The following is a 26456-nucleotide window of genomic DNA, read 5'->3' as shown; positions in this document are numbered from 1 at the left end:
AATCGATGTGTGTAACTCACAAATAGGTTTATCTGATAGTGATTCATGTTTTAGATATTGATTCAATGTTCAATTCAACTGTCTGCAGAAGTATAAGATTTCCAGGTTCGTTCGTTTGATCGATTTTGGGTTATAAACTACAAATATATACAACACGACTTGAGTTTCAAGTAGGTGAATAGCGCCTTTTTTTATTTCAACTTTTTTGGTATTTTGATTATTCATAGGAACATTTAAAACACTTTCAACTAGTGTCTTCAAATGTGAACATGGATTGTATCTATTAACTTTTTATTCTTTAATTATTATATTTTATATTTTACTGGAAAATCGTACGGTACACAAGTCTTAAGCTAGTATTATAATATACATGAGAAAAACATCTCAATCTCAAATATGATTTCCAGCTTCATGTCGATATAAAGTTAATGTCACTCACAATACAACCATTCTCTACTCAGAATAAAATATGAAAATATTAGCCTCTTCGGGAAACCTAAAAGAAACCTTCTTTTTCGGCTTTCTACTGTCACACCGGTCCAACATATGAGCGAAGCTAGAACCCTCTTCAGTCTTGACCCCAGTTGACCTCGTGATTTGTGGGGAGGGTGTTAAATCTGAAGTGTAAACTTGTATTTTGCTAGGGATTATTGCATGCTGATGATTATTTGGTGAAGCCAAAAGACATTCTTTTAAAGTTAAAGTGCGTCTAACTGATTTTCTGTCATCTTCTTGTTTGTACCGAACCACAACATTTTTAGACGTGTTTGCTGAGAGATTGTTGAGGGCTCTTGTTCGTTCTCTAATGTATTTCTTTATATGAGAAGGGGAAGGTGATGCCTCCATGCAACAAAGACGTGATCCCATTTGTGAATAATAATACTCGATATTGTTGATCCCAATCTTGTTCGCTAGCAAAACAACCACTTTGAGGAAACTACGGTTGTTATATTTTGCCATTGAAGATGGTGAAAACAAACATCTTCGTAATACTAAGTGTCTTGATGCAAGATCTTAGTGTTGAAAATAGTTGTGCTTTTGTGACGAATTAGAGAGGTAGTCATCTTTATTTATATTGATTATAAGTAACATTCTTGACGGATTAAACAAGAATGAGAAGTGATTTTTGTTTGTTTTATTGGAGTCATTGTCTAGATTTCGTAGCATTAGAACAATCTAATAATTGATGAGAGTTGAGTTTGAACTTAGGTTTCAACTCTTTGTACTTGTTTTGTTTATTGGTCTATTATAAGTAATATTCACTTACATTATTGTTTTTGTCGTTGTTCCAAAATATACCAACCTTTTATTATTTTATGCAAACTATTTGTGTATAATTACGTCCCTTGTTTATTATCATTGTTAATTTATTGATACTACTAGCTTATAAGCCCGTGTACAATACGCGTTAGAATAAATAAATTTATTCAACAACAATACGATATAAAACACAAATAATATGTTAAATTGTTTATATAAATATGTAGTTTACAGTAGTTTCCTAAATAGACTCATATAGTAGCCTAAGTTTAAATTTTACGTTCTTTACCAATCTTATGAAACTTTTTATTTTTATTTTAACCCTTATATATATATATATATAGAAATTTCTGAATCTCTAAATATTTTTTTGTACACAACAATTATAGTTTTATAAGTAACTTTACCGTTTCTCTATACATATATTCATGTCATCATTTTTATTCTTGTGTCCTTAATAACGGATATATGATATCAAATTGTACAAAATACATGCAAATATTCATTTTGTATCTTTTGATTTTCTTTTCTTACATTATTTTAGTTCTTGAAGAATGGCTCTGAGCTTTGATTTTAAATTCTTCGTGTTCTGAGCATATTATAAAAGTAACACATTAAGCAACCAAAATCAAGAAAAAAAATAGCACATAATGTAACCAAAATCAACATATGATTAATTCTACTTTCTCGACCGGCTTACGTTACCGATTGATTCGAGTTAAGCTAAATCTATCTTTAATGAGTAAAATAAAGAAAAATATGAAATAAAATAATAAAGCATGCTAGACAAATAATACTTCATAATTAATATTATTAATAAATATATTATTATTGAATATAAGCACATTTTACATACCTTTTAGAGAGATATTAAAAACTTTAGAGAACAATCTGACCAAGTTTAACCCGTTTCGCGAAGACTAAATAAAGCCATTGTTGCAAAAGTTACAAAATTAGATTTTAATATCCACTAAATTAAGGCAAAGCCTAGGGTCGATCACGGTCTTGTTTTTAGGTTAAACCATGAGCCAAGCCGCTAGTAACGGTTTTATATTATTTATAACTAAAACCAAAACGTTAAAATTTAAAAGGAAACCAAATCGATTTGTTACTAACGGCTTGGTTTCTATTTACTTTTACAATTTTGCCTCATTGGCATTTAACACATGTTATCCTAAAGTCACCCTAAGTTAGATTGTGATGGTAGCAAGAATTAAAATGAGTCAACTAAGAAGTTAAATATTATATATCAAGTGTACGGCGGGATAATAACTCAAAATCATTTAGTTGTTTAGTAGCAAAACTAATATGCTTATTGAAAGGATATAACATCCACACAAAAATATATTCATTCTGAAGTTAAATACTATTAAAATACATCCAACCTTAAAAAAAATAACAAAATACACATTAAATTAGCTTGAAATTTAGAGCCGATAAAAAACATATAGCTATGTGATACATATACTTGGTTGGCAACTTAAAACAATTCATTGTATATGGTGCTCACTTTTGACCCGTTTACTTTTGAATGATTGATTCGAGTTACATTTAATCAAATTATTATAAAAAAAAAGTTTTTTATTTGTATTAGATTTGTATGACCCTTTAAATGAAGGTTTAGACAAATCTTCTATGGAAATTACATTAAGAATTAAAATTTGGAGAACCTAACATCAAAGTGAGTTAAAAAAAAAAGTCATAATCTCCAAAGAGGATTATTCAATGAGAAAAAAAATTATGAAGGATTTTATATGATCAACTTTAGTATATTGTGTGTGTTGGGTGGTGTGATGTTTACTAATGGTGTTAAGAGTTGATATTGATTCACGCAAACTTTGTTTCAATTTTATAAAATGATTTCTACTAAGACTAAACCACATACAAATAAGCAAGTGTACTTATCGTATATGTAGGATAGTATTGGAAAGAATTAAGTATTGATCCGTGGACACAAATGGTTTCTAATAACAAATCGTTGTTTTAATTTAATCGAAGATAATAATCATTTGAATGTGATTTTTTTAAACTTTTTCTTTTTAATTTAATATATATATATATATACAAGGAGATAAGTTGTTAAACGAGAAAATCAATAATTAAAGGTTACCATCTTAAATCAAGAATCCACTCCATTCTTTCTTGATGATCATTATGATGAGTATGTGATAAACTTGCTTTAATAATATATGATAGAATAACACCTCATTTCTAAGTGAATTACTCTATAACAAAGAAGAAAGTAGAATGCATATCTTTATGTCAATCACGAAAATGTTAATTTAAGTAAGCAAGTAGTTTTAGTGAAGTATTAAGATTAGGACTGACTTAGATTTCTCAAATACCAATTCTAACAATTTTGGGTTATTATAGTTTATTCAAATAACCTCCCCTTGGTTTAAGTAGACTATAATTACACATTCATTTAACATATGAATTCTTTAACTAGCATGATAACCTAATCAATCGTGTCAACAATTTTATTTCAGAATTACCAAAACTAGAGAAATTAATCATAGCTTGTATCTCATCATTTTTTAAAGTACAATACAAGGATATATGTTTTGGATAAAATATCAAGATATTCTTTTTACCATTTCAATTTTCCAAGAACACAAATGAATCATGAATGAGTGTTAATAATCAAACTTGAATAAGTGATTTAAGATAACAAAACATGTCTCATCAAAGGATAATTGCAAAATAACCATGTACTTTACAAAAACTAATTCACATATTCAATATAATCATCAATTAGAACAAAGTTTCTTAATAGATTTTAGATGGTAAATGGAGGTTTAGCTCATAATGAGCATTATGGTGTACATCAAAGAGAGTAAAGATAACAAACACACGATTAAACTAGAATAATCTAACCAATATGGATGACACCCCTTTCTTCAATGGTGATGGATGATGATGATAGCCTCCAAGCCTTCTAATTCTCTTATGGAATTTTAACATAAGTGAAAAGTGAGTATTTTATAGTGAGAACTCGTCCTAAACCTCTCCAAGCACACTTGAAACAATGCACATTGCACTCTTATTTATAGGCTGTCTAGAGAGTCGTGCTTCACGAGGCACGCCAGCGTGTCCAGGTGTCCATGTGAATTAATTGTTCTGTCAGATCATACATGATGACTCACCACGCCGGCGTGCTTCATGGGGCACGCCCCTTTGTTTTTGGTCTGTGCCATGTATTTTTTTGTCTTTTCTGAAAGGTAACCACGATGGCATGCTTCCTGAGGCACGCCGGCGTATCCAGGTGTGCAGCAGATTTTGTCTTTTTCTATCAGGATTTTGTATTTTCTAGCATAGAAAAACATGAGGGCGTGCCACTTGAAACGTGGGGGTGTGTTGAGCTGTTTTCTTTGATTTTCTTCGTATGTCTAATTTGTTTCTGTATTTGAGGTTGAAATATACCAGAAAATAGAAATTAACGCAATAGGTGATTATTTAAACTAGATAATATTATAAAATATACACTTTTGGATATGATTTGATACTTAAAATATGTATATTTTTATATACATCAGTATTCTGTATCTAGATTAAAGTACATGTTTTTTTTAATAAGTTTCGAAATTGATGAGTCGAGTTGACTTGCAATCACTTTTTTCTAGTTATCTCATTTATGATAAATAGTGCATCAAACTTTTTTATACAAACAAAATTCAATATATTTGATAGATTTGAGATAAAAGCGGTGTTTTTGAAACTGAATCGGACATAACAGACCAACCGGGCAAAAAAAAGGCCAGTTATACGCGAACTCGAAAGACCTGCTTTGAATCGAAAAAACCAATCCGAATAGTATTAAATATTTTTAAAACTAAGCAATCATACACGATAACTCATGCACCGGCTAATGACAAGTTTGATGACAAATACATTTTATAGTGGTTGACTTCTTTATTGATTTCTCGGATGGCAATTTAAAATAATTTATTCTATTTTATGACAATTTTGACCCATTTACTTTTAAATGGATTAATTCAAGTTACATTTAATCAAATTATAGAAAAAAGTTTTTTGTATCAGATACTTATGCCTTTTTAAATGAAAGTTTAGACAAATCTTCTATGGAAATTACAATAAAAATTAAAATTTGTAGAACCTGACACCAAAGTGTGTTATAAAAAAGTCACAATCTCCATAAAGGTTTATTCAATGAGAAATAAAAATTGAGAGCGATTCTATATTATCAACTTTAGTATATTATATCTAGATTAAAGGATTCGTTATTTTAATAAGTTCAAAAAATGATGGGTCGAGTTCACTTGCATTCACTTTTTTCTAGTTAATTCATTTATAATAAATAGTGAATCAAATTTTATTATACAAACAAAATTCAACATATTTTACAGATTTGAGATAACAGCGGTATTTTTGAAACCGAACTAGACTGACTGGATCAACCAGGAAAAAAAACCGAAAAATAAAAAAATATTTGAAACTGAACTGGACTGACCGGACCAACCAGACAAAAAAACTTGGGGGGGGGGGGTGGGGGGAAGAGAGTCGGTTTATGGAGTCCTAACGCTCATATGTGTTTACTAGAAAGTTTCAACGCAAAGGTCTTTGGCTCCAAAAAAAATGAGCATGCTCTTAATATTTAGTTGTTAACGGCATTCTTATGTCGTTTGTTAAGCTACACAGAATGCAAGCAACAAGACACAGGACACTGCTAATGTAGCAAGGTAGTAACACCTCCCCATCTCTCGGTACCGCAAAAACCAGGGGCGGATTCAGTATTGAGCCAGGGGGAGCGTAGGCATCCCCTCAAATTCGTATTTTCATTTATAAGCTTCTAATATATTAGGTTCAAAGACCCCCAGTGCCCCATCCGTGTTTCTTTTAGTGCCCCAAACCCAACTTTCCAAGCCAACTTTTCAAACACAAGTTTAGTTTTTCTTTCACAAAATACCAATTAAGCTTAGATTGTCTAATTGTCTAACCACTTCATCATTTAGTTATTAATATAGTGATATATTTTGTTAGTTTAATCGGACCATTAGAAAAATCAGACCAAAATATGATAGTATTCAGAGTATCATCTCTTTGTTATAATTCTACACTATTTAACTTTATTTTTTTTTATTTGTACATAAGAGTTTTGTGCCGTGACAATTATGTAAAGGTTTTTATCAATTGTAATATGTATTTTGTTTATTGCGTTTTGGGAAATTTATTGCTTACATTTCTATACGTGGTTTACTTAATGTAATTTCGTTTGACCCAACCCATTTTGGTTTGACTCGTTTTAGTTTGACTTGACCCGTTCTAGGTTGACCGTTTTTTGCACCCACTGGCAAAATTTTCTGGATCCGTCATTGACAAAAACAAGCCTAATCAAGAAGTACATCACGTGTCCTGACCTTTCATGGTCAACCCGATTGAGTGGAAGACATGCGTGACTGAGATGTTGGAAAGTGGAGACAAGAACATCGCCTTGCTGTTTCAGGACTAGATACAGGAGGCGAAATGCATTATGTGCGACCTTATACTCATATTTTATCATTTTACCGTTTTGTGTTAAATCAATGCAATATCACTACTCTTCTCCATCTTTTATCACAATCTTTCAAACTAGCTATGTGATACCCATATTTATTAATAAACTTGGAGATAGGAGAAGAGATAAAATTTTAGACAACTATCAAACTGTGGGATAAATCGAAAAGAGACATGTAGAAAGTGGCAACGACACTTGGCAAACCAAAATATCAAAATCAGGAAAGCAACGCAGAGTACCTACAAGTGTAGGGTACAAGACTCATAGCACAAAGTTAGACATAATTGTAAATGCATAAATATTTATTATTTTTATGTATATTTAATGTGGTTCAATGGTAGAACACTTACTTTACTACTAACAGATATGAGGTTCAAACCTCACTATTACCAATTTATATGGGAGATATGAGGGATGACCCTGGCTTACCAGGGTTCGAGTACTGATCTCACCCGGTTTTACCGGCTCCTCGCTGTCGTGTCGTTTTGCGGGCGTGAGGGTTGGGTTTTATCCCGGGAATCCCTCAATAGGTGGACCGCTAGGGGCTCCGTCCGTCCGGACTCTTGGCTGGCTCAGGCTACCTTTAGCCATTGGGGGCTGCGTACGGAGTACCCGGCGTTATTTAGTTGGTCGTTCCAAAAAAAAATATGTTTATAGGGTATATAAATAACAGTGTATTTTCCTCCACGCACTTCTTCTTTCACTTTTATTAGATGAGAATTTTTTTTCTCAAAAAAGGTGCATTGGTTTTAAATAATCCTAACAATTACCTTCTGATAGCTGTCGGTCTAACTAATGAATTGACTGGTAAAGGTCCCATCTTTATCAATTTTTCTTACATCAAGCCAGACTAATAAACAATTAACTCCGTTAACTTCTTGCTGACATGTCAAGCCTGCTTGTTTAAAACTTATCATGTGGCAGTCTACATGCAATCTGTATGTGTTTAAAAGACTTTTCTTCAATCGTTATTCTGCATCCAAATCCTAAAAACTTCAATTGATCCTATGAACCGGTAAGAACATTGAATCTTCATCATCTAGTTCCAAACTTTAATCGATCCTCTGAACATCGAAATGAGTCCATCGTCATCTTCTACATCTGGTTGCAAGAAAAACCCTAAAAGGTTTAAACAATGTAGGTCCAACAACCATACGAATTACAATCATCGCCAATTAAAGAACTTGATAATTAAACACCATACTTACCAGCCATAAAGGGCAACAATAGAATTCATCCCCATTTAAGAACTTCTAAGTCCAGCAACCCTACGAATTGCAATAATATTCTAGTTGTAGTAGACATTTCCCTCTAAATCAAGTTTAAACCTTCTAGGATTTTTCTTGCAACCAGATGTATAAGACGATTATGAACTTATTTTGATGGACGATTATGAACTTATTTCGATGTTCAGAGGTTCGATTGAAGTTTGCAACTAGATGATGAAGATTGATGTTCTTATCAATTCATTGGATGAATTGAAGTTTTTAGGGTTTGGATGTAGCATGACGATTGAAGAGAAGCCATTTAAAGACTCACAAATCCATTTAGGCTGCTACACAATAAGTTTTTGAGAAGTAGGCTAGACATATTAGTAAGAAGACGAAGCTAGTAGTCTGTTAGTCGGGGTTCGATGGAAGAAAAAATGGTAAAATGTGGAACCGTTACCAACTAATCCATTAGTCAACTTAACCGCCATAATCGTTAACCGAACCATAACCGACATAATCGAACCAATTTTAACCGATAACCGTCATAACCGATGGGTCGGTTTAATAATTTTTTTCAAACCGCTAAATAAGGGTCGGTTTTGGTTAAAGATAATTCCAAAACCACCATAACCGAACCAGCCCATTTATTTAACCAACAATATGTTTGCGATTAACTTCCACAAACATATTGTTGGATTACACCATTTTGATGTTTTTTGGTTCTACGCTTGTATAAAATTAAGTCGAATTTCATTGTTGGATTATATAATGTCATTCATTTTTGAAAATTTGGTATTAATATTATTGATTATATACTTTGTTGAGTTATGTCATGTCGGCTTTTTGTTACGGTTAACTGACCCATAACCGACTCACTATAACATTCAAAACCGATTAACCAAAACAGCCATAGCGGGTCGGTTATGGTTATGATTATCCATTAACCAACATATTAGTTATGGTTATGGGTTTGGCTCAAATCCACCCCAACCCAACCCATGCACACTCCTAGTTGGGATCGACAATGACTAAAATGTGATAATTGGGATTATCATAGCCAATGCATCTAACATAAAAAACAATCCTTGTATTATACATTTAAAAGAGGGGTCAAGTTATTATACAAAGGGGGACAAAAATGAGAAGGATTTTTGCCACGTCAAAAAACTCTCAAAATTTTTTTTTAAAAAATTAATAAAAAAGTCATAATTCAAAATTTAATAAAATACAAAAAAAAAAGTAAAAACACAAAAATATTTCCACCGTCTTCCTCGTTTTTATACAAAATGTTGAGGGAAAAAGATCATTGTGTTTTTTATTTATTATTATGTTTTGTATTTGTTTTCGTCATTGATTGTGTCTTTTTTTCTTGATGTTGTGTTATATTACTCAACATTGTGTTATATTTTGTTCTAAATTATATTATATTTTGCGATCTAATGCGTCTTTTTTTAGTTATGATTGTGTCTTTTGTTCAGTTTCTTCATTATGTCTTTTTTTGGGCATTGTGTGTTTTCGGCTTTTTTTTTGAACGGGAATTACGGGGATAACATTTTAGTTTTTTTTACTTTTTTTGTTTTCTATTTATATCTTGAGTAATGATTTTTTTTATTATTATTTTTTGAAATTTTTTTTGAAGGGTTAACTTTTCCATTAAAAGAGTACTTGAGTATCTAATATCTTATCTTATGAACAATGTGCTTTATAATTATAGAAACTAAAAAAAAAATACATGGAGAAGTGGCCGGGAGCGGGGCTTCATACCGTGGGGCACGTCACCGTCGCAATATATGGTGTGGTGTTCCATCAAGGCTGGCTGTTTAGGTAAGGAACTAAGGATAACGCATGGCCAAGTTTTACAAGACATGTGACCATTATTTTGTTTTAGAAATTTGTTTCCTATGCTGGACAAATGTCAAAAACATTAGAACCCAATAAAGTTATTAATAAAATATACTTATTACTGGCCAACGAGGGGCTAGAAAGAACACAAGCATCAGAATTCACATTCACAAGTTAGGATAAGTTACACCAGGCCATACATGGATCCCAAAGACCACTCAGATCCAGGTGTTTATGGCCCGATTAAACCTGTTTGACAAAATTTGGTTCGAACCATTAACTCAAGTCTCGAGTACTAAAAAAGAAATTGGCCGGGTTGGGTTGGTTGTCCGCATTGGCCATTTGGCGGATTAATGATTTAAACAATTTTTAAATTATTTTAAAAGTTCATTTGTATTAAGATTTTTAAAATGATATAAGTTTGTTTGAATTAATTACACAGTTAGTTTCAAGTTTCAAACAAGACAAAAACGCTATCAAAACACAAAAACCAAAACGTTTGAATCTCAAACTGGCTAAACTAGACGATTTAATTCGGTTTTCACAGTTCAGACGGTTTCAATTGTTTTTAAATGAGCGAACACCTAAATTAGACAAATCCTAGCGCATTCCCAAACATATGACCATGATCAAATCTCGGAGATCAATTATGACGAGGATCTCACTATGTTACTAAATACAATCAAATTGCCAATCACAGAAGTCTTTAGTTAGATTGTTCTGGTTTATCAAGCACATTCAAAAGAAGATAAAATGTCTTTTTTGGTCAACATGATGAAAACCTTTTTGATCTAGATCTCTGGAGCAAGACCAACTAAAGAGAACATGGTCGTCACTTTACACAACATGCACACGTTGGGAACAAAATCAAGTGTCTAGAATAGATTGCTTCTTCCAACAAGTATTCATCCCAAACGAAAAAGTGGTGGTGGCAATTTCCAATACAAACATGTCGCACAAACAATTAGGTTTCGGGTTATTATACCTATACTCGTTTAACAAACGGGTAGCACTTAGGTTGGCGCTTAATTAAATAGGTGGACTTGCTAATTCGTTTTAGCCCATTGTATACAACCTACCAATCCGATTAACACGTTCACAACTTAATTAATTATTACCCACCAACCCGCTTTACATGTTTAGATAAACTGGTTAAATATGAAGTAGCTGGCTTAATATCTTGATATTTAGTTGTGTTCATCTGGGTTGATGTTTTTAACTGGATTAAAGAAGGGCATTACTTTGCCTTATGCTTGAAAATTATGTGATTTCACTTTCTAATGTTTTCTGATGCAAATTGTTTAAAAAATTTGTCTTTCAAACAAACTTAGTCAAAACTAACCCCAAACCAAAAATTGGATACAGTATTACAATTTAACTTTATGCTTAGTGAGGAGTTAAAATGTGTACCTTGATCGATGCTATTTCCCAACAATTTACTAGAATGTGATGTTCGTTCAATATAACACAATACATATCCTTTTTTATTTTGTAGTTACAAACTTGCAATCCCTTATTTGGTCTATGAAGAACACGAATAACCTTTCCCCGGTCCAAATTGGGCGTGCATGTTATTTTCAAAGTGGCAAACCACGTTTTACAATATAATGCATACAGGGCCGGCTCTGAGAAAGGCTAAAAAATTTTGGGCCAGAGACGAGCCTAAATTCGGGCCTAAAGACTTAAGCAAAATAAACTCGATAACTCATAAAAAAAATAAATCATACGATGATAATAGTAATTTCAATACACAAAACATAAATATTGTAGCAAAATAATCTAATTTAAATACCTAAACGAAACGTGATGCTCTCCTTGCATTTTTTGAAGCAAAACTCTCGATCAATTCTTGATATCTATGCTTTCCAACACATCGCTCTCAATAGATATCATCGCCAAGCCGTTAAGTCTTTCTTGGAACATTGTGGATCGCATGTAAGTCTTCAACAACTTCCAATTTTAAAAAGCTTCTTTCAGCCGAAGCCACGGTTACCGGACTAGTCAACAACACTCGATATGCATTTACCACGTTAGGAAAAAAAACCGTGTTGCACCGCATTGTTTAAAGCATCTAAAGGGGTGACAATATCACTAAATAAAAATGTCTCAAACAACTTCAACTTCAACCCCAAAAAAAGTTCCTCGACGTCAATATCGGACTCTTCTCCATGCTTCAATGCTTCATGAAGAGTATAACAACACGACTTAAGTTTTGTTTCATCAAGCGCCTTCACCCTTTTAGGAAACAAAAAACCAAATAGTTTTTTCGTATTGTTCGAATCTTGTTTCAAGAGAAGAAATCGATTGGTCAACAATACATAAAAAGTAGTTGACTTTAAAGTATTCCTCGGGTAAAAATAAAACTTCTTGCTCACGAAACTCATCAAAATGTTTTTTCCTAATAATCAGACGGCTTTGAGAGAATACCGGATCAACACCCATTTCAATGGCAATTTTTTTAGCATCAACAATTGCCTTAGAGAATCCCACTTCTCTATAATTCTTGAAGTATTTAATCAATTTCTTCACTTGTTTAATAGCCACATCGAGAATCATATCCTTGGATTGCAATCTTTTGCTCACAACATTCACCGTTGATAATATTTCATACCAAATGACAATTGCTAATAAAATTCAAACTCACAAAATTCATTCTTTATTATCGTTTTGATTCGTTATCGGTGCCCCTAACTTTAAGCAAAGCTTCTCTTACATCCGAAAGTTGAAATCTAATCGGTTTAACGCCATCCACACGACTTTCCCAACGAGTGGGACACATTGACTTAAGAGTGATCCTTTAACATTGTCTTTCAAAACCGCACAACTCTTAGTAGAATTAGCAAAGACGCTATAAATCCGTTGTATGACACCAAAGAATTCCCTAGATTTAGTGCAAGCGTTTGCCATGTCACATGGTACAAGGTTAAGACTAAGACAACCATATGCGGCATAAAAAGCTCTAGGATTTATATTTAAGAATCTCTTTTGAACTCCTTGATGTTTTCCTTTCATATTCGATCCATTATCATAGCCTTGATCACGCATATTATTGACATCAAGACCAAGAGAATTTAATTCCTCAAGTGTAACATCAAAAAGTCCTTTGCCAGTGGTATCATCAACAACTAGAAAACCTAAAAAAGATTCCTCAACGGTAACCGCATTAGAATTTAAATTGATATTGACATACCTCACAATTATAGACATTTGTTCTTGGTGACTTATATCCGGGGTGCAATCGAGGATGATAGAATAATACTTTGCTTGCTTTATCTTCTCGGTGATTTCCGATCTAATCCGATGTGCTAGTAAACCGATTAACTCGTTTTGGATATTGTGACCAAGATAATGTATGTTGAGTTCATCACTCATAATACGTCGTACATGTTCTTTTATAATTGGGTCGAACACTTCCAACACCTCAATCAATCCCAAAAAGTTTCCATTATTTTTCTGGTATAACTTCTCGAAGGATCCCCGAAATGCTAAACCATTTTTAGCAAGAAATTTCACAAGTGCAATAATCCAAAAAATAACTTCTCTCCAATAATGTCTTTCTTTCTTGAATTGTTCGTACGCTACTTTGTCGATGGTTTCCTTACAATTCAACATTCTACGCATTTCAAACCATTGTTTCATACTCTTCAAATGTTCGATGCTAAGATCATGATCTTTAAGTCTAATGGAAGCGTTCTTCCAATTCCCAAAACCATCGCTATCTAACCCACCTTTCGGACGCCCTTTTCTAAAAAGTTTACAACAAAAACAAAATAGCTTGTCAACCTCCTTTGAATACACTAGCCATACTCTATCATAAGTCTCCCCATTAGATAGATGTCTAGTATACATGCTTGAAGGAAACTGTCTTCCAATTGAATTCACCGGACCCTTATCAATAGACAAATCTCGTTTTGGACCTTTCTCAACCAAAATATTGATCATGTAAGGATTAAGGCCATCCTAATTTCTAGCATAAAAAATATCAATGTTTGTATTTATATTAGCTCCATCTACATTAGCACCATCCATATTAGCATCAACATTATCTTCATCCACATCATCTTTATCTACACGAACATCCACATCAATACCATCTTTATCAACATGAACATCTGCATCAATATCATCTTCATCGACATTAACATTAGCTTCGACATTAGTCACATTTTCATCAACATAAACACGTTCTTGTTCTTCATTAACACTTGAAGTTTCAGGTTGTTTTGTAAAAAACTTAAATATATCCCTAGATTAAGACTTTCTTAGTTCTTCCTCACGTTTCCTCTTTTTACGTTTTTCATTACCCGATAGGTATTTGTATTTAGGAGGCATTTTTCCTGCAAAAATAATATATATTAATATTAGTTATTTAGTTCTGAGTTCAGTTAGTTACTTAGTTAAATGTGTTATTCGTCTTACCGTTTATTCGCTAAACAAACTGATTAAGAACTGAATTTCAAGCATACTGTTGTTGACATAAACAACAAATCAACATAATTAAATAAACAAACAAATCTGAATTATGAACAATTAAATCTAAGATACTATAATTCTAAGTCAATGACTTTTATAAAACTAATCAAAAAAATAACTAACCTGCATTAGAAATTCAGAATTTTGGAGAATCGGAGGCTGGAGGCTGGCGGCGGTGGTGCTGCAGTGGTCGTGCAGTTCTGGACTAGAAACTGCGACCGGCGGTCCGGTGACGCACGGACAGAGTGACGGAAGCAAAGGGCCGTCGTCAGTCATGCGGTGCAGATTAAGTTTGTTTTGCTTTCTAGCTTTCTGCCTTCTACTTTTTGAGCGCTATAACAAATTAACAATCAAAAAAAAATTTGCAATTGGGCTATGGGCCTACAAATAATTTGGGCAATTGGACATGATTTTATATGGGCCTAAACAAAATTGAAAATTTAAGACTATAAGTTCAAATACAATTTTTTTATATCATATATATATATATATATATATATAATTCTTTTTAAAAATTTCAGGCCTAGCGGGTAGTTGAGCCTATGGCCGTCGACCACCCTGCCACATATAATAGCCGGCCCTAAATGCATATCCCTTTTATTTTGCAGTTACAAACTTGCAATCCCCCATTTGGTCTATGGAGAACATGAATAACCTTTTTCTGGTCCAAATTGGGTGTGCATGTTGTTTTCAAAGTGGGAAACCACGTTTTACAATATAATACATATCCCTTTCATTTTGCAGTTACAAACTTGAAATCCCCCATTTTGGTCTATGGTGAACATGAATAACCTTTCCGTGGTTCAATTGGGTGTGCATGTTGTTTTCAAAGTGGCAAACCACGTTTAACAATATAATATATATCCCTTTTATTTTATAGTTACAAACTTGTAATCCCCCATTTAGTATATAGAGAACATGAATAACCTTTCCCCGGTCCAAATTGGGTGTGCATGTTATTTTTAAAGTGCAAAAAAAAAATATGTTTTACAATATAATACATATCCCTTTTATTTTGCAGTTACAAACTTGAAATCCCCCAATTGATCTATGGAGGAAATGAATAACCTTTCCATGGTTCAAATTGGGTGTGCATGTTGTTTTCAAAGTGGCAAACCACGTTATACAATATAATATATATCCCTTTTATTTTACAGTTACAAACTTACAATCCCCGTTTAGTCTATGGAGAACATGAATAACCTTTTCCCGGTCCAAATTGGGTAGGCATGTTATTTTCATAGTGAAAAAAAACATGTTTTAGAATATAATATATATCCCTTTTATTTTGCAGTTACAAACTTGAAATCCCTCATTTGGTCTATGAGAACATGAATAACCTTTCCGTGGTTCAATTGGGTGTGCATGTTGTTTTCAATGTGGCAAACCACGTTATACAATATAATATATATCCTTTTTATTTTATAGTTACAAACTTGAAATCCCCCATTGGGTCTATGGAGAACATAAATAACCTTTCCATGGTCCAAATTGGGTGTGCATGTTGTTTTCAAAGTGGCAAACCACGTTTTACAATATAATATATATCCCTTTTATTTTACAGTTACAAACTTGCAATCCCCCATTTAGTGTATGGAGAACATGAATAACCTTTCCCCGGTCCAAATTGGGTGTGTATGTTATTTTCAAAGTGAAAAAAAAACACGTTTTACAATATAATGCATATCCCTTTTATTTTGCAGTTACAAACTTGCAATCCCCCATTTGGTCTATGAGAACATGAATAACCTTTTTCTGGTCCAAATTGGGTGTGCATGTTGTTTTCAAAGTGGGAAACCATGTTTTACAATATAATACATATCCCTTTCATTTTGCAGTTACAAACTTGAAATCCCCTATTTGGTCAATGGTGAACATGAATAACCTTTCCCCGTTCCAAATTGGGTGTGCATGTTGTTTTCAAAGTGGCAAACCACGTTTTACAATATAATACATATCTCTTTTATTTTGCAGTTACAAACTTCAAATCCCCCATTTGGTCTATGGAGAAAATGATAACCAATCCGTGGTCTAATTAGGTGTGCATGTTGTTTTCAAAATGGCAAACCATGTTTTACAATATAATATATATCCCTTTTATTCTATAGTTACAAACTTGCAATCTCCCATTTAATCTATGGAGAACATGAATAACCTTTCCCCGGTCCAAATTGAGTATGCATGCTGTTTTTAAAGTGGCAAACCACGTTTTACAATATAATTAAAAAAGTGAGGTGTCCTTTTTAGCTGTCAATTTCTTCTTTTATTTAGTCTAAGTGTCTAACCATGCATGAAAAAAATATATTAAATAAAAAATTGATTTGTTGCATTAGCTAGATAGAGGATAAACATGTATATCTATCTTTCATGTTCCATACTTTGATGCAACATTATTTTGAGACCTCTCTTAGAGCATCCGGCCAGAATGGGTGTGTATTTGTGTGTGCTTTTGGCATGCTACATGGCCATTGCCCAGTCAAACAAATTGTTTCTTTCTTTTGCCTCTCTTGCACGTGTACGAACACCTGGTTCCTCTCCTCTCTATAATTAGAGCGTCAGCAATATAGATATATTGTATTTAGGGGTTTATTAGGTGCAAACAATATATATTGAGATGTAATTCCTAAATCCTTACTTTCCCCCTTGATATGTAGTCTTTTATAGTAGGCAAACACTCCGAAAGAACAAGATAAAGAAGCTAGATATTGAAGCAACTTTTCATCATAATTATCATTACTTCAATTCTAATAGAAACAACCTTTTATAGGCAAAACAAGTAAACAAGAAAACTACCCACTATCCTAATAATTAAACTCATTACCTAGAATACTAAATAATAAAACAAACAAAACAAACTAGAATTCCATGCATGAGAACATGGAGTTGAGTTGTTGCATGAACTGGGAACGTGGGTATGGCCGTATGTATCATGCACGTATCAATGCTCTTGCCTTAAAAAATGTCCTTGTCCTCAAGGACGAGATCCGTTTCCTATGGTGGTCGCCACTCGACTCTTCCCACTGCATTCGGTGTGGTCTCAATATCACGCCACGGTGGTCGTCACGCATGTCTTCCGATGGCATTTGGTTCTTTGTTGTTCAGAGTCAAGACCCAATTGGTGTGTTTGTATGGGTGGGTGGGTGGTTCATGTGGTTGCAGGTTTAGGGATAGCCTTTGATTTCGGTTTAGCGTTAGTAGCAGTGGAAGAGGGTTGTTTTGGTGCGGGTTTGGGGTTTGGTTTGTGGTCCTGATGGGTCCTTTTTTGGTTTTTGATGGGCGAATTTGATGCAAGAAGGGTTTTGGAGCAAACAGTTTCGATGGCGGTGTAGGAGGTGGCAATGGCGGTTCATGGCGTAATAGTGGTGGGCGAGCAAGTAGCGGTGGTGGAGGCCCTAAACCTAATTGAGCGTTAAGAAGCATGACTTGTTGGCTCTTCTCAAGAATGGTCCACAAGTCAATCGAGCAAGGACGTGATGTGAGAGACCATGGTGGAAGGTGAGTAAGCAAACGAAAGCACCAAATGATAGGTAGCCTTTTGTAGAAGGCAAACTCTCTCAAAAAACAAGAAAAAGAAGCTAGATATGGAAACAACTTTTCATCATAATTTTCATTACTTCAATTCTAATAGAAACAACCTTTTATAGGCAAAACAAGTAAACATGAAAACTACCCAGTATCCTAATAATTAGACCGATTACCTAGAATACTAAATAATAAAACAAACAAAACAAACTAGAATTAAACTAGTGGTGCATGCATGAGAACATGGAGTTGAGTTGTTGCATGAACTGGGAACGTGGGTATGGCCATATGTATCATGCACGTATCACCTCTCCTCTCTGAGAGCACTCCCAATCCATCCCCTAAAATTATGTGAGGAGGGTTTGTAAATTATAGGGTGGTGTTGTGAGTGGTTGTTAGTGTAAGTTAGTGGAGAGAGAAAATGTAGTAATTTTTTTTAAATTTGAGAAAAAGAGAGTTTTTTTTACCAAATAGGTGTACATAAAAAAAATATTTATCTATTTGGTGTACCTTGTAACATATTTACCTATTGGATACTTTCAATTAATTCTATTATTTTTATTAGAAAAAATATTGTATATTATTGCTCTCCCATCAGAAGATGATTTGATTCTTTCTCCAACATCGACGGTTTCATTCAATTTTGCTCGGTTCGATTTATCTTCGTTAAGTTTGGATATTCGACTTGATTTTCAGGTGATTCGATTTCAGCCGACCGCGGTCATTCGGTGAAACCATGGTGGTAACCGTTGGCATTCCGGTGGCCATCGGAATTTCCCTGATAAGATTTACCACAGCTCTTGATATTTTTATCTAATTCTTCTCCGGTGATGTCTTTTCTTCTCCGGCAACAAATTCCGGTGGCTTCAGACAGCACTTTTAGATGACGATTTCAGATTACGGTGGTCTCAGACATCGATTCGAATGATGGTTTGGGTTTGATTAGAACGTCGGGTTTGTTTTGTGAATGACGTGTGCAGAACCTTTTAATTTATTACAAAAAAAAAAAATGTTGAATTGATGCAGAGTTTTTATGCTGAATTTTGCAAAATGTTTTGTAAAATTTGATTCGAACAAAAATAGATTAAATAATACTTGTTTCTGTGCATCTAATTTTATGGTTGGATTGAAAAACATAAAAGAAAGTATAAATTATGCAAATTAAAGAGGATAGTAAAAGTACCCAAATAGGTAAATATGTTTTAAACTACACTAAATAGGTAAATACTTTTTTTATTTACCCCTATATGGTAAAAAACTCGGAAAAAGATAGTGATTTTTTGTAAATTATATGATGAAGAGAGAAAACTGTAATGATAAAGGTATAAAAAAGTATTATCCAATTGAACATGAGAGAGAAATATAATGTATTTTAGTGTAATTATAGAGATGGGGATAGACATGCTAGAAATGCTCTCATATGGAGTCTTCATCACATAGACACTTTGTGATTATTACTTGGAAATGAGAAGTGGGTGCTAATCCTAACCGTTAGATCTAATAAGGGAGAATGCGTGGTCATCCCTCTTACCTTAAATAAGAGATTGTATATTAGTGATATCTACTATTTTTCAGAGAATCCCAGTGAATCCTTTAATATATATTCGAACTAGTCTGCATCATTGTGTTTGTATGGTGTGGCATGTTTCTGTTAGTGTGGCATGTTTCAGTTAAACCGCACACATTCCTTTGAGTATTTCATTTAAATAAATAAGCATATATTCGACTCTTTTTATAAAACTAGGCGGGTGCCTGCGCAATGCGGCGGGTGTCCGAACGCAAACACTGCGAATCACATAACAATTAAGAGTGTTTATGGTTCGGCTTAAACCTTTTAAACCAGTCATCAGTTTGGTTTCACAGTCGGTTTTTTTTTACTCTCACTCGGTTGGTTGGTTTCAAAATTTTAAAACCGTAGCAAAAGGTTTGGTTCACTTATTATGCTGAAAACCGGCCATATGAAATTAGGCCAAACTTAAATGTTATATACATTTTAATCTCTTTTATTATTTAGTATTTGACAAGTTCTGTTATATATATTAGATATAGTTAAGATATAAATAAACAAAGTTTTTTTTTAATACAAGTAACATGACTATTCCAACTTTAAATTAACCTAATTCCAGTACGATTTTTTATAATCATCGTTCTTGTTATAATTTCGCATCCTAGGTGTTCAATTAATCTTTATCATTTATGTAGCTAAAATTATCATTTTTCCTACTTTGTTATATATAAGAGAGTTGGTAACGATTGGGTTTCAATTTTCAATGATTCAATTTTGGTTTGGACGACGAAAAATCGATACTAATGGTTGGGCTCACAAGTATAACTTACAACTCATAAATAACCGACATCGAGCACCCCTACGTAACTTATTAACTTTTTAAAATTGAAAGAATTATAACAATATCATACTCAAATTAAAAGAATAAAAATGCTCGATTTTATGATGCACTTTTTTTACAAAAATAATAGCGTACGAAAAAATTATGGTCGTTTAAAAATCATGGTGGAAAGTTAGTTTAAGATTAAAATAAAAAAGATAATATGGTTAAAGATGAGGGGGGCAAACTTGTAAGTTATGTGAATTGTGTTTAAAAGACAAGTTTACCCCTTCTTACACAATTACTTTCTGTATTAACATTTGTAAAACTCTTAAAATCAATTGTCTTAATTTACCTTTGTCTCATGTATTATATAAAGTATATATATATAGATAGTTAGGATATAATTGAACAAAGTCATTTTTAATACAAGTAAACATGACTATTAAAAGTTTAAATTAACTTAATTCCAGTATGATTTTTTATAATCTTCGTTCTTGTTATAATTTCGCATCAAAGGTGTTCCATTAATCTTTACCATTTATGTAGCCAAAATTATCATTTTTCCTATTTTTTTATATATAAGAGAGTTGGTAACGATTCGGTTTCAATTTTCAATGATTCAATTTTGGTTTGGACGACGAAAAATCGATACTAATGGTTGGGCTCACAAGTTTAACTTACAAACCATAAAAAACCGACATCGAGCACCCCTATGTAACTTGTTAATTTTTTTAAAATTGAAAGAATTATAACAATATCATACTCAAATTAAAAAGAATAAAATGCTCGATTTTATGGTGCAATTTTTTTTACAAAATATTAGCGTACGAAAAAATTATGATCGTTTAAAAATCGTGGTGGAAAGTTAGTTTAAGATTAAAATTAAAAACATAATATGATTAAAGGTGGGGGGGGGGGAACTTGTAAGTTAAGTGAATTGTGTTTAAAAGACAAGTTTACCCCTTCTTACACATGTACTTTCTGCATTAACATTTGTAAAACTCTTAAAATCAAGTGTCTTAATTTACCCTTGTCTCATGTATTATATATAGTATAGATATAGATAGTTAGGATATAATTGAACAAAGTCATTTTTAATACAAGTAAACATGACTATTAGAACTTTAAATTATCCTAATTCTAGTATGATTTTTTATAATCTTCGTTCTTGTTATAATTTCGCATCCTAGGTGTTTCATTAATCTTTACCATTTATGTAGCTAAAATTATCATTTTTCCTATTTTGTTATATATAAGAGAGTTGGTAACGATTCGGTTTCAATTTTCAATTATTCAATTTTGGTGTGGACGATGAAAAATCGATACTAATGGTTGGGCTCATAGGTTTAACTTACAAACCATAAAAAACCGACATCGAGCACCCCTACGTAACTTATTAATTTTTAAAAGTTGAAAGAATTATAACAATATCATACTCAAATTAAAAAGAATAAAATGCTCGATTTTATGGTGCCCCTTTTTTACAAAAATATTAGCGTACGAAAAAATTATGGTCGTTTAAAAATCATGGTGGAAAGTTAGTTTAAGATTAAAATTAAAAACATAATATGATTAAAGATGAGGGGGGGGGGGAACTTGTAAGTTAGGTTAATTGTGTTTAAAAGACAAGTTTACCCCTTATTACACATGTACTTTCTGCATTAACATTTGTAAAACTCTTAAAATCAATTGTCTTAATTTACTCTTGTCTCATGTATTATATATAGTATAGATATAGATAGTTAGGATATAATTGAACAAAGTCATTTTTAATACAAGTAAACATGACTAGTAGAACTTTAAATTAAACTAATTCTAGTATGATTTTTTATAATCTTCGTTCTTGTTATAATTTCGCATCCTAGGTGTTTCATTAATCTTTACCATTTATGTAGCTAAAATTATCATTTTTCCTATTTTGTTATATACAAGAGAGAGTTGGTAACGATTCGGTTTCAATTTTCAATGATTCAATTTTGGTTTTGACGACGAAAAATCGATACTAATGGTTGGGCTCACAAGTTTAACTTACAAACCATAAAAAACCGACATCGAGCACCCCTATGTAACTTATTAAGTTTTTAAAATTGAAAGAATTATAACAATATCATACTCAAATTAAAAAGAATAAAATGCTCGATTTTATGATGCACTTTTTTTTCAAAAATATTAGCGTACGAAAAAATTATGGTCGTTTAAAAATCGTGGTGGAAAGTTAGTTTAAGATTAAAATTAAAACTATAATATGATTAAAGATGAGGGGGCAAACTTGTAAGTTAGGTGAATTGTGTTTAAAAGACAAGTTTACCCCTTCTTACACATGTACTTTCTGCATTAACATTTGTAAAACTTTTAAAATCAAGTGTCTTAATTTACCCTTGTCTCATGTATTATATATAGTATAGATATAGATAGTTAGGATATAATTTAACAAGTTATTTTTAATACAAGTAAACATGACTATTAGAACTTTAAATTAACCTAATTCTAGTATGATTTTTTATAATCTTCGTTCTTGTTATAATTTCGCATCCTAGGTGTTAGCTAAAATTATCATTTTTCCTATTTTGTTATATATAAGAAAGTTGGTAACGATTCGTTTTCAATTTTCAATGATTCAATTTTGGTTTGGACGACGAAAAATCGATACTAATTGTTGGGCTCACAGGTTTAACTTACAAACCATAAAAAACCGACATCGAACACCCCTACGTAACTTATTAATTTTTTAAAATTGAAAGAATTATAACAATATCATACTCAAATTAAAAAGAATAAAATGCTCGATTTTATGATGCACTGTTTTTTACAAAAATATTAGCATACGAAAAAATTATGGTCGTTTAAAAATCGTGGTGGAAAGTTAGTTTAAGATTAAAATTAAAAACATAATATGGTTAAAGATGAGGGGGCAAACTTGTAAGTTAGGTGAATTGTGTTTAAAAGACAAGTTTACTTCTTCTTCCACATGTTCTTTCTGCATTAGTATTTGTAAAACTTTAAAATCAATTATTTTAATTTACCCTTGTATCATGTATTATATATAGAATATATACTAGTGATTGAGTGAAGTTGAGCCTTTGTATTATATAATTGATTATTTAATTATAATTAAGAGCCATCCAAGATTTGATGACTATTTAAGTAATGAGTTTGCAATGAAATCTATTTCCCTTTTACGATTTTGTGTTATGGGCGTCACCCATCTTTATACCATCATGATGAAGATGCCAAACGCCATTACAATCCATTCAATTGAGACGCCAACGTCACATCATTTTATTTTTTCAACCCTTATTTATTGGGCTCTTGTTGTAGTTGTCTTCTTTGTTTGTATGGGCTCTTGTAAATTACAAGTTGCCCATTTTTCAGTTTTATTATATTGGTCTTTCAAAAAAATAAAAAATTAATAAAGTTGTTAGTACAGAAACAATCACACGTTTTTAGGAGTTATTAGTGAAAGCTCTTTTTCTCACATCATGGTAACGTGACAATACTTTTGGTTAATAACACCCCCTCCGTAAAATTCACTCACTCGGTCGAAGTGAGATAGCCGACTTTAAAACTACCGATTGAGGCTGAAATCGCTCTTGCTAGCTAATCACTAATAATTGATTTAATTGATCTAAACCAGGGTTCGTCTCCGAGATTCGTGAAAACTTTTTAGGCTAAAGGCAAAAAAAAATTTGCCCTTAAATTAGTTGAATAATTGGTTTAAACATTAAAAATACTTATTTTTTAAAAATATATATAATTAAAAAAATAAAAATTCAGGCCTATCGGGGTGTCAGGCCGGGATCGGTCGACCACCCGGCCCTGCCTCATAGCCGCCCTTGATGTATAGAAACACGATAATAAATAAATTTAAACACATAGGGTGCAAATTTCTTCTATTTGGTTTTAGAAAGCTTAAAATCGAGACATTACATCCTCTTCTTTTACTTTATCAAACGTTTCTCTTTCGACCACACAAATTAAAGCATTATTAAAATGCTCGTTACCCATTCGGTTGCACAAATCCGTCTTGATAAGCTTCATTTTAGAAAAACATCTTTCAACGGTTGCGGTTGCAACCGGTAAAACTAACGCTAGCTTCAATATTTGATAAACCAAAAGAAAAGTGGTGTGATTTCCCGTTTCCACCATTACACGAGCAAGGTCCACACATTACACCCATTTTTGTAAATTTATCATTTTCCTTTAAAGTGTGATAAAAGGTGGTAAGATCTCACCTGAAATACACTATCTTTCTTCATTACTAAAATCATTCGGACGCATCTCATAAAATGACACTATCTTAGATATATAAAACTTAGAAAATAAATTGCAAGAATTTAAACCAGACATGTTTTCATGTTTTCTAACAAACTAGTTGAGACCTCACTGAATCTATTTTCATGTTCTTGAATTTGCATATCCAACACAATATTAAAAACTTCAACCTCAAAATGGTGTTGTCTGGTGCAACGCTGTTTGATGTCTGGCTAGTTTCCAATTTCCAAACAACGAGTATATCTTTTAAAATGGTTAATGGGTTTTAATTGGTTTGGGCGTTAAACTTTGGTTGGCTTTTCTTTGATTGAACTTTTAAATTTGTTGAGCTTTAAACAAATAGGGGTAACGTCACATTTTTTAGGGGTAACGAAATACGAAAACCTGCCCAAAAAAATAATTTTTTACACTATCGACTAAAAGTTGAGGGGTAGCAGAGGCTACCCCTGATAAAGAGCTAGGTCCGCCCCTGGATTTAAACAAGCATCTATACAAACAATACACTCCATCTACACCTTATCAACTTTATGTTTTGTAATTACAAATTTGCTATGGATTGCAAACATATCCGATTACAAATCATAACCTAATTAATGTTCTCCTATTCAATTTCATACATCGATAATTACAATGACATGTTACAGTGACTATAGTCTATACACAACCCAATAACAGAGAAAAGTAGAGAAGAAAATCTATGTTATGAACTTCCAATTCGATAATTGCAAGTTTGTCTAGATGTATAAGAATCAAATTATCCATGTAACACCCATACTTCCGATAATATGAACTTCCTATTCAAAACATTTTGTCTGCCTTTGGTTAGAATAAAACACCGTAATTATTAAAGCTTTTTTATTTTCATAAAGTAAAAGGCGAATGAGTTTATTTACAACATGTGTAGACATTAAAAGACTTGAGTAGGATTCGTGAACAATGACTTACTTCATTGGATGGATGATGGTGTGTATTTGTAACAACGAATTAAATATTGCGATATTCCTACAATCCTATATACATTAATAAAGAGTCCCACATCACCAGCCCACAACCGTAAACTTGATACGTACACATTACATTCAACATTAATAAACATACTAGTTTATTCCGCTACACAGTAATTACACCACTAAGCTAGTGCAATGACTTCGGTGCACATGATAACATAGCATACAATACTGGCTTACTTTCCTACATAAACACCTATCATGATGCTCGACTGATCGACCAAAGACCTTCAAATCTTGAGTATGAAGGTATCGCAAGTAATTGAAGCACTGAAGTGTTCTTGTTGTCTTTTGGAGTGTGACTATTAATGGAACTTGAGGAAAGAGGATAGAGGGGACTTTAGAGGAGTGGGTCGAGTGTTGTGAGCGCATATGCTATGATTTTAACATATGCGCCGCATATGTTATGCGCCACATATATGATATACGCTACAACATATGTGCCACATAGGTTCTAGTATATAAATACTTTGTTTGTTTCGTTGTATTGTAATTTTTAGATTCTGGAGCAATAAAATTCTCTCTCTTCTTCATTTCTATTTTTCTTTCATTTCATCATTTTATATGATTACATGGTATCAAAGCTTGGATATTAAGATCTGCTCTTCGTTTTAACCGGATTTACCAATCTTTTCTTCGGTTTTTCTTTCTTCATCAACTGCTTTCTCTTGTTTTTCTGATCTTTTGATCATTATATTCATCTTGTTCCTCTGTTTCAGCTGATATTCATCTTGTTTCTTCCATTAATAGCTTCTTTTTCATCTCTTTCTCATAGTTTTATGAGTTTTCACGATCAAAATTCCATCAAAATCTCTCAAATTGTTCTTTTCTTGTTCCTGAACCTTTTCTCAAGGTTTCAGATCTTCTCTCTCATTTTTTGCCAAATTTTCCTTGTTTACACTTACACGCCGCATAAGTCTTTGACTTTGCGGCGCATAAGTTCCATCTTCATTATACTTATATGACGCATAAACTTACGTGGCACATAAGTCTGTTTTCCTTTCATTTCAGCGCATAAGTCTGT

The sequence above is a fragment of the Bidens hawaiensis genome, unplaced genomic scaffold, assembly GCF_021521415.1.
Source record: "Bidens hawaiensis isolate Kalapana, Puna unplaced genomic scaffold, B.hawaiensis_p1.1 tig00008636_1, whole genome shotgun sequence".
Classification (NCBI taxonomy): domain Eukaryota; kingdom Viridiplantae; phylum Streptophyta; class Magnoliopsida; order Asterales; family Asteraceae; genus Bidens; species Bidens hawaiensis.
Note: the sequence above shows the minus strand (reverse complement) of the source record.